Source organism: Canis aureus, chromosome 3 (assembly GCF_053574225.1).
Source record: "Canis aureus isolate CA01 chromosome 3, VMU_Caureus_v.1.0, whole genome shotgun sequence".
In the NCBI taxonomy this organism is placed as follows: Eukaryota; Metazoa; Chordata; class Mammalia; order Carnivora; family Canidae; genus Canis; species Canis aureus.
The window spans coordinates 11,071,867-11,089,959 of record NC_135613.1 but is presented as its reverse complement, the minus strand read 5'-3'; the positions used below and the strand labels follow the sequence as shown (position 1 = coordinate 11,089,959).

General features: G+C 42.3%; 1 long non-coding RNA gene across 2 annotated transcripts in view; it reads right to left on the bottom strand.

Annotated features, from left to right (window-relative positions):
* The window catches only part of LOC144308590 (uncharacterized), a 125,668-nt gene that overhangs the window by 14,374 nt on the left and 93,201 nt on the right, over positions 1 to 18,093 (bottom strand). Inside the window, exon 7 of one of the 2 annotated variants that reach the window (XR_013375016.1) lies at positions 16,671 to 17,836. The exons of the other annotated variant lie outside the window; for it this stretch is intronic. This is a non-coding gene — a long non-coding RNA (uncharacterized LOC144308590). Of the gene's footprint in view, positions 1 to 16,670; positions 17,837 to 18,093 lie in introns of those variants that run through there. 2 annotated transcript variants of the gene reach the window in all.

Below are 18,093 nucleotides of genomic sequence, written 5' to 3'. Positions count from 1 at the left end.
ATGGCATCTAAGAGTTCCCTTGGTTTTATTCTTCTGACCCTGTCTTCCCCCTCACAAATAACCACCACCCTATATTTTGTGATTATTATTTATCTGATAAATGCTTTTAACATATGTATGTACCCCCCACCCCCAGCAATATGTTAAGTTTACTTGCCTTTGAGCTTTATAAAAATTTTATTGTACTGTACTTAACCATTTGCAACTGGCTATTTTCATTTGAAATTGTTTGCAAGATTTATCCATGTGGTTTTATTTAGCTGTGGTTCACCCATTTCACAGCCATATGACGTCTATTGTAGGGATATGGCACAGTTTATTCATCCGTGTCTCTGGAGATATACAGTTAGGTTCTTGTTGGGTCCTTAGTTATGGTAGAGCAGGGCTGCTGTGTGCCTTCTTGGGTGTTCTCGGGTACTTATGCAAGTGTTTCTCCAATGTATATGCCTGGTTCATAGGCTTGTGAAAGTTTAACTTTGTAAGATAGAGCTGGGCTGTTACTTTCAATAGTGCTGTTTGAATTTCTTACCCAACTTTATGAAAAATATGTCAATGCAGCTATGATTCAAAAAGAAAAGGAGTCACAGGTAGGTAGGCAGGCCGGCAAGAAGGGAGGGGGGCAGAGAGAGAAAAGAGAATTCCTCCAAATTGTTTAAGGATAGGGTAGAAAATATATAAATTTCCTCAGGTGTTTTGTTCTATCTAATGATCCAAATTCAACTGTTATAAGATGTTTAAAATGTTACTGAATTGAGAGATTAAAATATTTGTTAAATCCAGTTGGTGTGCACATTGAGGAAACTGGCATTTTCATTTATTGTTTGTTAATTGCCTTCTTTCCTGAAAGTAATTTAGCAATATGGAACAAAAGTCCTAAAAAAAAAAAAAAAAAAAAAAAAAAAAAAGGACAATTGACTTGGCAATTCCCCTTATGGGATTTTATTCTAACAGAAGTTAAAAATACATATAGAAGATGTTTGCTTAAGGATGTTAACTGCAGAGTTACTGATAGCAAAAAGAAAGAAGGAGAAATAATCTAAATGTCCAGAAGTTGTTGATTAAACAACTATGCAGCAATTTAAGATAATAGAAGGATCTGTGTTCTATGGTGGTGGGAAAAAGAAAACAATTATATTTATATGGACCATCCAACATATATGACTCATCCGATTTTTATAAAAATAAATTCTATCTTGGGGCTCCTGGGTGGCTCAGTCAGTTGAGTGTTGATTTCAGCTCAGGTCATGATCTCAGGGTCATGAAATTGAGCCCTGCATCAGGATCTGCACTGAACATGGAGCCTGCTTGGGATGCTTTCTCACTCTCTTCTTCTGCCCCTTCCCCCAGCTCACATGCTCTCTCACACTCTCTCTCTCTCTCAAAAATAAAATAAGATAACTTCTATATTTATTTCTACAGGAAAAATTATGTATGCAAATACATCAAACTTTATAACCAGTGGCAGGATTTTAGGTGATGATTATTAATGCTTATCTCTATTTTTTTTTCTACAAGAATAATGTATTACTGATTTTGACTAAATTAAAGAATAACATGTTGCAGTCCCCTTATTAAAGAGAAAGTGTGGAGATTTTTGATACTGCCTACAGTCCATTATCCACCTGTGGATTATCTTTAGAAATTTTTGCATCATAGATGGGCATCTAGTATGAAGGCTTTCTCTCCCTTTCTCCCTGGGGATGTAAACTGATTTTATATCACCTTAAAAAACAAAAATGTTTTTACACAACCCCCACATGCATTCCGTTGAACGAAAGTTCAAATATCTGAATTGCTCTTGATCATATGTCCTAGCTCCAGTCCATTAGCCTGGATCATACGAACCAGCGTTGGCTACTCCCTTTCCCTCAGGTTTTCCACCAGATAGTTTAATATGTCTAATCCCATTTGTCATTACAACAACCTCATAAGGTGGGGAGAGCATAAAGCAGCAGGTATAATAATTATCAAGGCCTCTACTCCTGAAAACAATATTATACTACATGCTAACTAACTAGAATTTAAATAAATTTTTTAAAAAAAATTATTGAAGTCTTTTTCTTTTTTCTTTTTTTTCCAATTTGGTATAAGACCAGTCAGATATTTTCCATTTGAGAATCCCTGGTCTCTTGGAATCTTTGAAGATAATGGCCAGTAGTTCAGCAAGTTCATTAACTAATTCCCTTAAGATTGGGGAATGCGTGTTATCTGGACCTGCTGATTCACATATTGTACCATGTTTTCAAGTATTCCCTTACCTGGTTTATTTTAATGTCTATATTTAAAGTCTTCATTACTTCCTAATTATGTATGTTCCCTTCCTTTATTTTTCTTGTTAAAGACCAACTTAATAGAGCATTTTGGTATCTCTGCCACTCAGAGTCATCATTAATTTCATTCGCCTTCTCATTCATTAGTCCAGCCACTTCATTGCCCATGCTTTTCCCTCACTGGCCCTGTTTTCCTCGCCAGTAATCTCTTTGGTGGTGTTAACTCATTCTACCTTCTCTGCTGCTCTTACCTTTCTTTCCTTGACAAGCCTTAGAAAGAGTTTGTGCATTCACTTTTTTTTTTGGCTCTTCCTCATCCTTTCTCTATTTCCACAGTGGGCATTCTTCCATCCTTAGATCTTTTCAAGGTTCTTTGTCAAGCGGCTCCTTGCATTTTTTATTCAAGGCATCCTGGTCCTTTGTGGCTTAACTGTGATTTGAAAACTTTGTGCCCTTGCCTGTAGTGCTATCTGGGTTTCCTAATTCACCCAAATTGGATTTTTGGAAATCCTTGAACTTGAGCAAGTTCCTTAATGTTTTTAAATACAGAGATCAGGTCATATCACCAGGGCAGTGGTGTCTCACGGTCAACAGCATCAAAGACCATTTACAGTAGGGAGAGAGTCAGCACAGATGTGAGGTCATTGTTCATACCTTGGGCAGGATATAGAAATTTTCAGACCCCAAATCCGTCCTCAACAAAGAAGCTGAAGTGCTGTTGGTATTCCAGGTTGTTGACATTGATCTTGGTTTCCTGGGCAGAGAACACATCACGGATGGCAGGCAGCTTGCTGTTTAGAAAGGCAAGATTAATAAATGCTGCTAAGAGTTTCTTTTTCTAGTTTACATTAGTTAATGGAATTAGAACAAGTGCTAGATTTTACACTCATCAATTTAGATGCATCACTCCACAGTGTTCCTTCATTGATAGTATTCATGTGTAGACATGGTGATCTGCTGGCAGATATAATGATTTTGAGACAGCTTCCCTTTGAGTCTGTGGCAGCCATTGAGTCATGCTGCTCTGGTCTCCCTTTAAGAGGGAACCTGCCATAAGGAATGCAGTAGCTGACAGCCTCTAGTTAGAATGTCTCCAGGGAAGCTCCAAGCCAGTGACCAGGCACAGAGGTGATACCAGGGCCCACCTTTTTCTGGCCAGTGCAGAACTCCTCTGCAGATGACCTTTGCACAGAGTTGCCTGTTGGGCTGGCCAAGCCTTTCTCCAGCCACACAGCAGTCTGAAGCCCTTCCTACCCTTTTCCTTCCTTTCCCTTCTTTTCATAGATCTCTGACTTGCACCGTGGTCTGAAGGCTCTCCCTGCCTACTCCTATACCCTCTCCCCTTTATGTGTCACAGGTGTTAACCACACTGTCTTACTCTTCTAGTTTCATCTCAGCATCTTCTTCTTGGAGGCTCTGAACTGACACAGGACCCAGCCCCCTTTAACCTTGCTAACTTACCCCTCCTCCTTCTCCACTCATACTGCCGGCATGGGTGTAGTCATCCCATCTTTTATGTTACTTGATGGAAAACCCAAATGCTACAAAATCACAGAATGCATGTCAGGCCAAACAAATACAGAATTGGGAGTCATCTCCAGTGTGGGAGTCTATATGCTACTATTCTCACTCATTAAAATAGATAATTGATCTCTTTATAGTTTGATCAAATTGGGTAATTCCCACGGAAAGAGCTTGTACTTAAACCACAGAATCACTAGGTGACGCTGCTGCCCCACACAAAGGCGACAGCCTGAGCTAGGCTTGGCCAGAACCATTCTGGGCTCCGGTTCCTGCTATTTAACTTGGCTGGATAGGGCCTACAGGTCTGTAATCCATCACAAAATCTGAAAAAGTAATTTCTGGATCCATGAATCCAGGCTCCAGAAGAGCATGTTAAATTTCTCTCTTTCTCTTTCTCTCTTTCTCTCAAAGCTTGCAGAATTGGGTGTATGTGTGTGTGTGAAGGAGTTCTCTGGAACTCTTGACTTGATTCAAGAACTAACCATGGCTGCTCTAATTTCACCAAGTACTCACCCTCAGGTCTGACTGCTCACCCTTTGGATCAACAGACCAACTCAAAGTTCATCAATCCCTGCCCCCAGATCGGGAGAATCATCAATCTGAGAGATGTTGACACCAATGTCTTTAGCTAGAGTTCCTCAATAGAATTGCACATCCAGGCACGGCTCATTTACACTAGGAGCAGAGGGTGCAGGGCTACTTCTACGCTTGATGTCTTCTCTGCTGAACGCAGCACATACGTCCTCCTGGCCAGGATTCTGGCTTCTGTGCTGCCATCTTTTACGCTGCCTCCCCTACCTTTTTACATGCCCAGTCAGCAATCTGTAAACGTCACACCTGTCTTGTAAATCCTCATAGACAAAGCTGCTGAGTGGGACTAAAAATTTAACCCTGAAATTCACCCCCGCCCCCATCCCTATGCATAATACTCCTTCTTTAGAGCTGCTGGGTTGGCACATTAGTGAAGCTCAGTTTTAAGAAGTTGTCTTCTTACACACAGGATGACTATTTGGTTGCATAGAAAATACTTTCATATTTAGAGGACTGAATTAATTCATGTTTCCATCAGGGAATCTCCAGAACTACAACCATCAATCTGCTCTTTATGTTTTTCTAATATTGTCCCATCTTTTTTGGTCACATTTGACACCAGTAATGGTTAGGAATTTCCCAGAAGACTTCTGGCTCAGTGCCTTATGTAGAGACATTAGGAGTATGTCAGTGGGATAATTTTTGAAAGATAGCCCTAATATTGTTAATAGGTCCACAATCCAAGTACAATGCCACTCAGATTTGCTTGATTGTAAGAACACAGATTCTTAGGCCCATCTCCTGGAGATTCAGACTTAGTAGGTCTGGGGAAAACACTCGGGAATATGTATTTTAAGCAAGCAGCCCAGTGATTCGTATGATCAGGAAAATTCAGAAAACTGTGCCCCACTGAACAAAGTGGGTTCTAGCTATGAATCACAGTTCAATTCCAATCAGACACAGCAGAAGCCACAATGCAAAAAAAAAAAAAAAAGATTCTGGAGATTTTAATAGCTAGAGAGAGAACCATCTGTGAGTCATGGGATGCCCTCACCAGGTAATTGGGCACCTAGGGTCATTGCAGCCACCTGGAAACTTCTGATAGCAAAAGCACTGGGGAATCTTTTATTAACATATTTAATGTGCTTGACTAAGGGGAAAAAGTAGAGGAAGCCAGGAGGGCTTGTTAGCAACCTCTCCCTGTGTAAAGTGTGGCAGAGAAACAATGCTTGCTTTCTAAGGAAGGGTTTAGTTTAACCCTTGACTGTCTTTCTCTGGGGAGAAGCAAGTGGGTATATATAAGCGTAACAGCCTTTTTTAAAGGGTGAGGGGTCCCTGGGGCTCCATGTGCAGTGCCTGGAAGGTAGACCTAGAAAGCCTCACAGACCTCTATCAGGGAACACGGTCATGGCTTCTAGGAGACAGCAGTCTGCCATGTTATATCCCAGGCTGCCCTCCTCCTCTGCTGGCGTAAGCTCGAGAATATCTGGGGACTCCAGAATATTGACCCACCCAGTAAGAGAGCTCTCCACCCCTTTCTCACGACTGAGGGGTGAGTGCAGGGCTCTCCCCGCTGAGCGGTGTAAAGCAGTGCAGAACTTTACTGCGAAGCTGCAGTTGGAGCCATGTGTCCCAGAGAACCAAGTGGAAACTTGGATTCTTAGGCTCTGTCACTTTGCACTCAGACTGACATTACACCCGTACACAAACCACAGTAGGTAAGACTCCAACTTACCCCCTCCCCAGCTCAGTTGGCCACCCCATGGGGAGTTTTTTGTTTAGTGGCAACAGCTAAGCAACAATGCATCAATCTCTTCTCTGCAGATAAATCATTCTGCAGTGGGGTGTACCTTTTTGTTTTCTATCCCTGAAAGAGTCTGGGGGTGGCTTTTTTTTTTTTTTTTGCCTTTTTCATAAATAAATATTTTAACTGGAAATTTCCAAGCATATGACAGGCCTAGAATGTGAACTTGAATGTACTGTAATAGAAATCATCAGTTGCCATGGCGACGTGTTCCAAGAGCAGATTGCACCGAGTCACATGGGCAGAGAGTGCTCAGTAATACTAACACATCAGAGAGCGAGGCCACTTAACCTCAATCGCTTCCAGCTATTGTGCAGAATGCAATTGAATTTATTCCTAATTTCTGCCAGTGCTAAGGAACAAAATTTCCCTGCAGATTTTAATCTTACTCAGGCAAGCTGCAGCCAGTGCTCAGACACTGTTCCACACCAATATTCAGCCCAGCTACTCGCCCACTTTACAGCTCTATTTTCTTATTCTTATTTTTAATAATAGCTTCCCTCTCCCTGCTGGATCCCCAGCGTCCCCCTGCCCTGGGGAGAACTCCCCTCCTCCTTTCCGAATGGCTGCACGGTTTCTCTGACTCCATTCTGCTAATACAAGGAACACAGCTTCATAATAATACTGGTAAAAAAAAAAAAAATGACAGGGCTCCACTCTCAGCAATAGCTTTTCTCCCCAGCCCCAATCCTGTTCTGAAACAGAATTCCCATCGGCTCTGGGGTGCACCTGGGAATGGCACAATTAACAACAGCCCCATCGTAAGAGGGCAAACTGGTGGATCAGTGAATAATATAATCAAAGTGTGTATTTTCAGTCCCTGTCACAATCCCGTCCCCCTGCACACATATAACACCCCCTGCCCTCCCCAACCAGGAGAGCAACACAGATTAGCAGGAGGTACAACCGCCGATCACAGAACACTCATTTCAGAGCTTATCCGCTCTTATGAAGGCTGATAAATCAGAGTCTCTCATATGGACAGTCTCAAGTTAGCAGCGTCATCGATCTCCCCTGCCCCTTTTAAGTTATTTGTCTTATTCACTTCCAAAGATGATATCAGAGATGCCAAATGAGCCTTTGTTTTCTGTGCTCTTGCTCTTCCCAGGGTGAGTTGCTGTGTTGTTGTGGGGAGCTAAGAGGCATGCTTCCAGGGCCCAGTTCTTTGTTTCCAACCCAAGGTCACCTCTCCATGTCTGTTCAGGTGTTGTCAGGGGTCTGCCTGTGTTCTGAGGCACAGGCAGTGTCCTCCCTGGCTGAGTCTTTGCAAGGCCCTACCCTCCAACGACCACCTCCTTTTTGAATGTCACTTAAAAAAAAAGACATAAAACCTGCTTTAATAGCTAAATGAAGACAAGGGCAGAGTCCAGACCTTGACCACACTGAAGGTCTAGCAAAAGAAAACTTAAAAACATAGGGAAGACTATATGAAAAAAAAAAAAAGTGGGATGGTTTCTGCAGTGTCTTCCTTTAAGTGGGTGGTTTCTTCTAAAAAGGAGGGAAAATGTAGTTGCAAATCACTTACTTAGCAATGCTGTTCTAATGCTCTGCTGCAGTAGGAAACATGGAGAGAAGTTAAGAGAGAGAATGGCAACATGGAATTAGGACAGACTGCCAGTGGTCCTTGCTGACTCTACACAGAGAGCTTGGTGACTATGAAAATCTTCACGGAGCCCGCGAGAGAAAAAAAAGCCAGAGAGGAAATGAAGTACTGCAATGAATTTTATATCAGCAAGGTGACATTTGGGTCTGGAGAGAGAACAGCACATGCCAAGCTATTGGTAGCACACATGGCTCTATGCCTGTCCTGCTGTGCCAGTGCCTCTGAGCGCCTTTGCCAAACATGTTCACCCCACATCTGCCTGGGGTGGTGGGGGAGTCAACCCTTTATCTTTTATCAGGGACTTGGCACCAGCCTGAACTCTCCCTGGCTAGGAGGGGAAGCCCTGTCCTCATAACTGGCAAACTGTGTAGCTATTCACAAAACTGAACATGTTTTCTAATCAAAATTGGTTTGATTTATTCTGGAGCATTATTTCCATACTTATTATTTCCATGCTGACTCTCTTGCTAGAGCTGTTCAAGCAGTTAAAATCTTGGAAGGTTCCAGGAAGATGTCTAATCTGTATCTAAGCAATGTCCCTTTAGGCAGAGTGGTGTTCTGGACCCTCTACTCATACACAGCTATGTGGGTGGGGACCACTGAACTTCATGGGCTCCTACTGAAGAAAGATGGTGAGAGGACATCAGGGAAAAGTCCAAGTATTTTATTCCTGATGAATTTCATTAAAGGGAAGGGCAATCTGCCCTATTATGCTAATATCTGCAATAGTAATTTTATTATGTTCGTTAATTTATAGTCAAGGAATAACATTATTATAGTTCTTATAGCTTTTCAAAGTACTTCTGTAACTATTAGCTCATTGGAACTGCACAGCAACCCTAGGATATAGGTGGGGCATATTTTACAGATAAGAAACTAGGGTGTAGAAAAGTTGGGGTTAGGACAAAATCACAGAGTAAGGATAAGATCTACATCTCAGGACACTTGATGCAGTTCTCTTTCCACCACCATGGATAGGCTGGGGGCCAGAGTACCTGAATTTTCTGAGAGAAATGGCCCCCAGAGCTTCCTTCCTTCAAAATTTGCTATAGTTATATCTTAGGAAAGAACCAGCCCATGGGTTAATGGGTGGGGGTGGAGCAGAGGATAACCATGTGTGGGTTGAGCATGAAGGGGCCAAGTGTCTCTGACCAAGTTTGGTGTGGATTCTACTCACTAGAATTTTCCAGATCAGATGAGGGCAACCTAACCCAGTTCAATCTTCCCTCTTGGGAATTGTGGATTCTGATGGCAAATGAGAAGGCAGGTCTAGTTCTCCTTTGCAAGAAGCTGTTGTACAAATCTGCCTAAGAAGCAGTGGGCCTCAGACTGTAGGTATCATTTGAGGTTTTGATGTAGCCGAGTTGACTCTGCCAAAATACAAACCATTGCATCTGTAGCTACCTGGTAATGGAAGTACCAGACATCCTTACCCTTCCCTTTGCCTCCCTTATCCAGAAACTCTACCCTACCCTGTCCCTGGTGGTATGGGATGGGGTCAGAAATGGGTTGAGAGTCTGATAAATACATTACTTAGTGATTAAACACACACACACACACACACACACACACACACGAGTTTTAACACTGGCTTTTGAGATGGCTGGTGGGAAAAAAATCCCTGTACTGCTCCAAGTTTCTATGGATCCTGTGAACCTCTATTGCAGAAAGTAACCTGAATATGGCTGGGTACTATTTAAATATACCAATCTATTTTGTCTTTCTTTTCCTCTTTTTCTTTCCTTCCTACAAACAAATAATTTGATTGGTCATTGCCTCTAGGGAGGCATGCCACAAGGCAGGTGAAAGTCTTTCTGGCTTCCATATTACTAAAGCTTGAGGTCCTAGGGCAAAGCTTCCAGTGAGGGTACTAGCAGCCCAGAAGGGGCTTTAGAAATGTATGTCATGAGTATCATTGGTTGTTTAAATGAATGGAAGTACTGTCCACGTTTTGTTCCCTAGGGATTAGAGATGGTAAGTGTCCAATAATGAATGGGCAGGGGCTGTCATGCACCAAATGCCCATGGTGGCCTCCCTGTCAATTTCAGAGAGGAGATTTGGGAGCACAGGCCTAGAGTCTTGAAGATACAGCAAAAGCAGAAGGATTCCCTAGGGCCTAAGAGAGATTGCCTCAAAGCTGGGAAGAGTGAAAGGGGAGGAGAGAACTGAGGAAGAGCAAAAGTAGAGAAAAGTCTGTGAAAGGGGACTTGCTCCCTGAGACCTGACAATATATCTACACAAGGGGCAAGATTTCAGAGTGAAGTTCATGAATGGCACATCTAGACCAGGGTTTCTCGACCTTGGCACAAATGGCATTTTGGGTCAGATAATTTTTTATTTGGTGGCAGCACAGAAGTTTGGCTTCCATGGAATACCTAAACCGAGTTAATACATATCCAGAATTTTACAATGACATCTGGTATTCTCTTCCTCATCTCTTGCACAAGGAGGCAAGATAACAATCCACTAGTGATGGGCTCTGTTTGAAGGAAATTGCTCACGTGTTAGTTGGGCATATACTATCAGACCTTGGAGGATAGCAGACTGTCTGGGAAAAAGAGGAGTAGCCTGTGAGCCCCAATTCTGTATGCTGCTAGTGACATACACAGAGATTGTCCTCTGTGGGGTCCCTGGGTGCTTTAGCTGGATTACGGTCCTCGGTCTGGCTGACTATATACTTATTGCTCTTTTATTTATTGTTTCACAGTCTGAATAACTCCTTGTTTCCACCCCAGCCATGGGACAGATTTGCAGAGCTCCCCAGATTGCGATAGAATCCCCATTTGTGAGTCCATTATTGCTTTTCCAGCTCTTTTCCCAGCATGTGTTCAACACTGGCCTGGAAATGTCTGGTGGAAAAGCTGACATTTGGCTCTCTTTTCTCAGTTCTCAGACTTTCCCTCGAGAGGGTGATGAGACACTAATCTGAGTTCATAATTTTATGCTGAACAGTTACCCTTAGAACAATGCATTTTGGATTTAAATTTAAATTGGAGTTTGAGAGGTGTGAAAGTTAGAGGAACTATGTCCACATTTTCATTATAGATACTCCTCATTCCCAACAGTTGTTAGAGAGATCTTCAACACTTCCCACTTTACATCTGGTTTCTAATTCAGTTAGAATAGTATATGCTTCCTCTGAATATGATAGTTAGGAACAAATAGCAATTGTCAGGGTAATTCTCTCCAACACAATAGCAAATACTTTTCTGGAATACAGAAGAGCCTGGCTCTAAAATAAATAATAATAAAGACTTCAACTAAAGTTGCCAAAACCAGTCCTTTAACATTGAGTTGGTCAAGGGATTGTGCTGAATTTCTAGCTTATATTCAGCCATCACATTTGCTTTTTCCTCTGAGCTTATTTCTGTCCCGGGAAAGGGCTAATATTTATTAATTACCCACTATCTGGCTAGCCTTTATATACAGCATCTCAGTTCATTAAAAAATACTTTATCTTTCTTTCTTTTTTTCTTTTTTTTAGAATAAGAGAGAGAGAGAGCATGAGCAGGGAGGGGCAGAGAGAGAGAGAGGGGAGGGAGAATCATAAACAGGCTCCACGTCCAGTGTGGAGCTCAAAAAATACTTTCAAAGCTATTATTTTTGTCAGATAAAAACTAGAAGACTAGATATATTAAAAGGCCATTAACTCTACAAGGTAGGTCGTGGCCGAGTGGCAAAGTACCCTAGTCATTCAGAGACACTGAATTCCAAGACTAAAGCTGTGTGAAGGCTTTCACATAGGCTGTTTCCCCCAGGAAGGCCTCCTAAATCCTTTCTTCATTTTCCTCCACCAAACTAAAGTTAACTCTCCTATTCTGGAATTTTCACATCACTTTATTTCTAGTACTAATACCCAATACCTAGTACTATTTTTTTTTTTAATTTTTATTCATTTGTGATACTCACAGAGAGAGAGAGAATGAGGCAGAGAGACAGGCAGAGGGAGAAGCAGGCTCCATGCACCGGGAGCCCGACGTGGGATTCGATCCCGGGTCTCCAGGATCGCGCCCTGGGCCAAAGGCAGGCGCCAAACCGCTGCGCCACCCAGGGATCCCCCTAGTACTATTTATTGATGTTTTGTCTCCCTTTTAGAGGGAAGATCATCTCTTTCACTCATCTCCTTGTGGATGCCTTGAGTAGGATCTTGTACTAGAAGGTAGAGTAGGCTGAGAAGATACCCTTGAACAGATGAACCATTGAATGAATGAATGAATAAATGAAAGAGTTGATGTAGAATTTGAGCTGGATCTTGAAGGACAGGCAGTAATAAATAAATAATAAATCAGTCATTAAAAATTAGAAATTCTGGCTGGCGTCCATCTGGAGTCCTTACTGAAGTTTTTCATTAGCCATGGTAAGAACCATGCATTTTTTTCTCCTTTAGGTCCCACCCTGACACTCATTAGAATTGTTTACAAGTACTGTGGACTTTAGTGATATCAAGGCTTTATTGGGATAGGGAGTTGGCACTTCATTGCAGAGGTCCCATTACTTCCCTGTAGGAGGCTGTCACTTCTCCAAAGTGCGCTACCTCTGGTGCCAATCTCTCACTCATGCATTCTCCTCCTGACTGCTGGGAGCACATAGGCATGCTGCATGTCACCTGCTCCTCTGGCTCTTGACAATCTCCTTCCTTTGTTTCCAAATTCTACGCAAATTGCTTGGTTGACAATCAAAGCCTGCTAACATCAAACAGCTGCTATAGACAGGTGTGTTCTACAGTTACCTGCTGTTTGCTTTCCTCAGCGGGGACTGATATGACAAACAAAACCAGGAGCTGGGTGCCAACCTCCTACTAACATTTTTCAGACTTGAAAATTCAACCTAAAAATAGCCTTCCTCATTCCTCATCAGTGTGTAGCTGGGTTGGATGCTGTACAGCCCCACTGATTATTGCAGTGCTTGGCAAAAAGCTGGGAATCACACTGGCTGTATCCAAGCAAAGAGGCTGCATAGTTCAGGAGCTCTTGATTTCTAAAGAATACCCAGAAGCCTTAAAATATTTTTCCAGATTTTTCTTTCTTGTTAACGTGACTATATGAATGTTGTTTCTTGCTTTCTGCTTTTAGCAGTCTTCCCATAGTTCCCAGGTTTTGACCTTGGAAAGCTGCTGTAACTATCCTGTTTAATCTCAAATGATTAGGGGATATGAGGGCATGGCAAGTTGGTGGAGGAATGGATTTCCACTTCTAACATTCCTTCCTGTTATGCTATGTTATGCTAGCAGCCATCATTTTCCACACTTTCTTTTATGCACTAGATGCTTTTGCACCTAGGATTCTGGATGTGGTTAAGTTCTGCCAGTTAGATGTACCTGCATGAATTGTGGAAGGTGACATGGGGTTGAGCCCGGTGTTCTGGGGCCATTGTTTCTCTGATGGCATCTTCATGGCTGTGTTGGGATTTCCGATGGTGGTCACTTCCTGACTGTACTGCTTCCTGATCACAAACCAAGCAGCAGTTTCCTTGGTGGTCTTCTCCTTAGAGTCACTTCTGAAAGCTCCACTCAGCGTCTGTCTCTTCAGCTTCTCTGGCAATTTTGTAAGTCATCTGATACCCCACTTTAACTTGCGAATGTGAATTCTCTTCTCTATGACTGATCCTTAACCAATACCGAGGATAGTTGGTCTAGACATTCATCCTCCCTACTTGGCAAGGTGCACTGAGATAATCAGCCAGTTGGCAGGGGCCAGAGCCTCAGGCTGGCAGCTGGGAGAGAGGAGGATCACTGTTCTCCAAGGAAGAACTTGTTTGCCTCTGCGCCTATGCTCAAGTGCTCCCTTCTGCTTGGGATATTCCTCTTCTTTTGAGAGCCACTCCTTTTCCCAAGCTGGAAGTAGTTTTTGCTTCTCTGAACTCTATGGCCACCCAGGATACTTGTCTCATGAGGTGATGTATGTATAGGCCTGATAACATTTGAGACAGGAATAAAAGAATGGAGGAAAGGATGTATATACATAGCTATGCTTCCTGGCTACAGACTAATCAACCATTTTTTATCATTTGCCTCCACGTAGATTTTGGGGCCTTTCAAAGACCTCATACCAGTTTAAATGACGGCATCAGAGCAGCAGCACTGCCCAGTGGAACTTTCTGTGATGATGGAAATGTTCTAGATCTACACTCTCCAGCAGGGTGGCCCCAAGCACAGGTACTTGAAATGTGGCTGCTGTAAATGCAGAACTGAATTTAAAATTTTGCTTAATTTGAATTAATTTGAATTTAAAGAGCCATAAAGGCTAGTGACTGCCATATTGGAGAGCAAATTAAAGTACATACTATTTTGACTGGCACATGGGCCAGGACCCTCAAGATGTCATTGTCAGTGTTTATGGGTTGGGAATTTGCCTTTCTGGCCCAGGACAGGGCTTAAAGCTTAGGAGAAAGAGAAGTGGAAGCTTCATGGGGAGATGACAAACAGGACATTAACTTTCAAATACTCTTTTCCATAATTTTTAAAAGTGATTAGCTCTTAGAAATGAATGATATTTCCTACTTCTTGTACCACTGAGGTTTAGCGCTGTGATAACACAAAGGCAGAAAGTCACTGGAAGAATTGTTTGGCCACATGTTGAGTGGATCCCCTGCCATGGATCAGCATTGAACAGATGACTCATTTTGGAAAAGATAATCAGCTTCTCATCAACACATCCCCCCACCCCTGCCCTGGCTCTGTAGCATCTCCTACAGCAACTGAAAGTGTATGTCCAATTGCACTGGATGTCAAGGATGAAAACAAACCCCTGTGGGTATCCTGGATTGCTGTAGGTAGGTTGAACCCAACACATTCTTGTCTTGGCCACTTTGTTGGCTGTTATTACATACACAAAAGGGTATGACACAAGCACAGGGCTGGGATCAATGCTGGAAACAGAGAATATAGCACAGATGATGAGCACACATCTGTGGTTACCTGGCTGCAAAATGGCTTCTTTTCATGAAGTTCTAAAATTTACATGCAGGGCCCTTTTATTTATAGTATCTCTTTCATAGGATTCTTAGAGATCAGCGTTTCGTATCCTAAGAGAAGACAGTCCTTGGATTTAGTCATTTTTTTTTTTAAAGATTTTATTTATTTATTCATGATAGTCACACAGAGAGAGACAGAGAGGCAGAGACACAGGCAGAGGGAGAAGCAGGCTCCATGCAGGGAGCCCGACGTGGGATTTGATCCCGGGTCTCCAGGATCGCGCCCCGGGCCAAAGGCAGGCGCCAAACCGCTGCGCCACCCAGGGATCCCCATCATTTTTGTAATAAATCTGCCAGAGGAGGATACAATCATCAATCATACTTCAGTTCCCTCTGCTAAGTGCTCATATTCTTACTTAAAAAACAGAGAATTCTCTCACATATACAATTTATTTTTTCTGCTGGGCACATATATTTACACACAGACAAAAATTATACATTCTTGGTCACATGTTGTGAGTCTAGAATTTAATGACACTAGGGGAATCACCTAAATATCGGCTTCATCCTGGTTGATCTCTAAACAATTTTGAGTGGACTGCTGGGAAGATAAGCACACCTGCTTGGCCTGGGAAGGGATGTGAACCTGGAATTCTGAATATAGTGTTCAGGTGCTTCCCTGGCATGCTAAATGGCTTCACTGAGGAAGTTGCTGCTGCACACTTAATCTTCCCTCTCTCCTCCTTGTCTACTCTACTCTTCCCTCTTTACTCCCTGTCATGTACCCTCCATTGCTGTGCACAGTCTTACATGCCCAGACACAATTCCACCCTCCAAAGTAAGAGTTTCTATGTGGTTCACTTGGGGGTGAGGGGAAGGATGGATAGGACTGGGAACATCTCTCCTTCTCCTTCTGCAAGTTCCTCCTTCTCTTTCTTCTAGAACTCTATTTTTAGCCTCATTCCAAATCCTCATCTCTCTCCAGCACCTCCTGGCTAACCATGTAAGACCGTTTTCACCCAGGACTCCTCTGACTTTAATCAGGACATTGACAATGTGCTGCAATAAGCCTCTCAAACATCTCCTCTTAGAATAAGCATAAAGAATTAACTTTTTATTATGGAAAATATCAAATACAAGGGTTGAGAGAAGAGTATAATGAATCATCCACTTCAACAATGATCAATAGTTTACCATTTGTGCTTTATCCATCCCACATCATCTTTTTTTGGCTTGAGTTACTTATTTAAAAGCAAATCTAAGTCATTGTATTATCTCTCTTACAAACACTTCAGTAATTATCCCTAACAGATAAGAACTTTAAAAAAAGTATCATTGTCACGCCTAGCAAAATTCGCAAAAATTCCTTACTGTCATCAATATTTAAATAGCAGGCCCATCATTTTTTGAGTAAATAAAATTGCCCTTTTGAGAGAGCAATTAGGCAGTGGATTTCAAGATTTAAAATGCCTATATGGCATTTTGACTTTGTGTTCCATCATGTAGAAGTTTATCTTAGCATATACTACATCTACTGAACTATGTATGCAGAGAGCATGGTTTATGATAGTTCGAAATGGAAAGCAACCTAAATGTTGATTAAAGGGGTTGATTGGGGCATTTATACTAGGTGATTAAAATAAGATGGTAGCTCTATGTGGTTTGATATGAAAAGCTACCTAAGACATTATTGAGTTAAAAAACAATAGCAGGAAGAATATACAGGAAACTTCTGGGGAAGACCTGGAGGGAGAGGGTAAGAATTAGATAGGAGGAGAATTCCACTTTTCACCTGATACCTTACTGTGCATTTTGAATTCTTTTTACTATGATGATGTATTACTTTTTTTTTTTTTATTTATGATAGTCACAGAGAGAGAGAGAGAGAGGCAGAGACATAGGCAGAGGGAGAAGCAGGCTCCATGCACCGGGAGCCTGATGTGGGATTCGATCCTGGGTCTCCAGGATCGCGCCCTGGGCCAAAGGCAGGCGCCAAACCGCTGCGCCACCCAGGGATCCCTGATGATGTATTACTTTTATAGATAAAAATAGTTAATAAAAAGAGTATTCTTATCACAAGTTTGAAGAACTCTGATTTTGTTTCTGATGGTTTCTTATGTAAATACCATCACAGAAATTACTAGTGTACTTGTATAGCTAGCTCTCCTTTTCTTCCTTAATGAGGAAGATGACATTCCTCTGCCTCCTGCAGTTAGGCAGGGCCACGTGACTAGTCCTAGCCACTGTAGTATGCATGCAAATAATGTATGTCACTTCCAGGCTGGGGTATTTGAGAATTGATATGCCACCTCTGTGTTCTCTTGTTCCCTGCCATGATCACTCTAGGGGCTTCTTGTTGAGATAGCAATGTTCCCAAAGAGAGGGACCCAAGGTCCCTGAGGCACTCCATGGAGGACCCCCAACGTTCAGACTTTGCATAAATATGAAGAAAGATTTTGTTGTGTTAAGCTATTAGATTTCAGAGTTTGTTACCTCAGCTTTGTTGATCTTGTCCCGACTGAATTGGTAATGAGAATAGAACCACTGGAGGCACAGAAGAAACAGACTTCCACAGACCTTGGTGACATTGTGTGGAGTGATTATAAACCTTTCCTGCTAGCTAATGTTGGCATAATAATGTATTTGAACTGCAAGAAAGGTAAGTACAATTCCTAGGTGCAGAATTCATATCCACCATTTGGCCATGGTGGTGACTTCACTGAGAACATTTGCACAACCAGGAAGACTGTTCTCAGACTTTTAACTTAACACTTAAGTCCAATGATGTATTTCCAGTCTAACTTCTCCAAGCCTCCTTGGCTCAAGATAGACAGGAGCCATCACAGCTAAGCCCTGCCTATCATCCTTGATGTCCCATGGAATAATGTCAGCAGGTGAACTTTAAAAGCATCAGGTGCTCTGAGGGCCTGAGTCTCTTCCTTTTCCATTGCTCTAGGGTGACTGCGTATGAAGTTGGGAGCTGTAGTGACAACAACCAGAGAGCCAGAAAAGAAATCTCACTGCTTTGCTTTGTCTTGGTTCCAATCAACTAAAAATGAATGAGTGTCTTCACTAGATAACTGCTAGTTGGAAGATGGAGCAGAGTTCTGAGGAAGTGAGAGTAGTGACTTGGAGGGTTTGGCAGAGATGGGACAAATCCCATCAGATGCAGATCTCTGCATCTCCGAGGCCCTAAGAGAAAAAAATAGAGCAAATCTGAGCTCAAATTCTGGCTATGTAGACTTAGGCAAATTACTTAGTCTCCTAGAGTCTCAGTTTTATTTTATGGGTTGTTGAGAGGTTGAAATGAGGTAATGCATATAACAGTCCTTATAGAGTGGCTGGCAAAGGGGCAGAACTAGAAGAGCCTCCAGGTAGGGGGACTCCACGACCTACATCTATTTATAACTTTTGGAAGTGAGCCAAGGCCTGGGGAGCACCAGGATGCC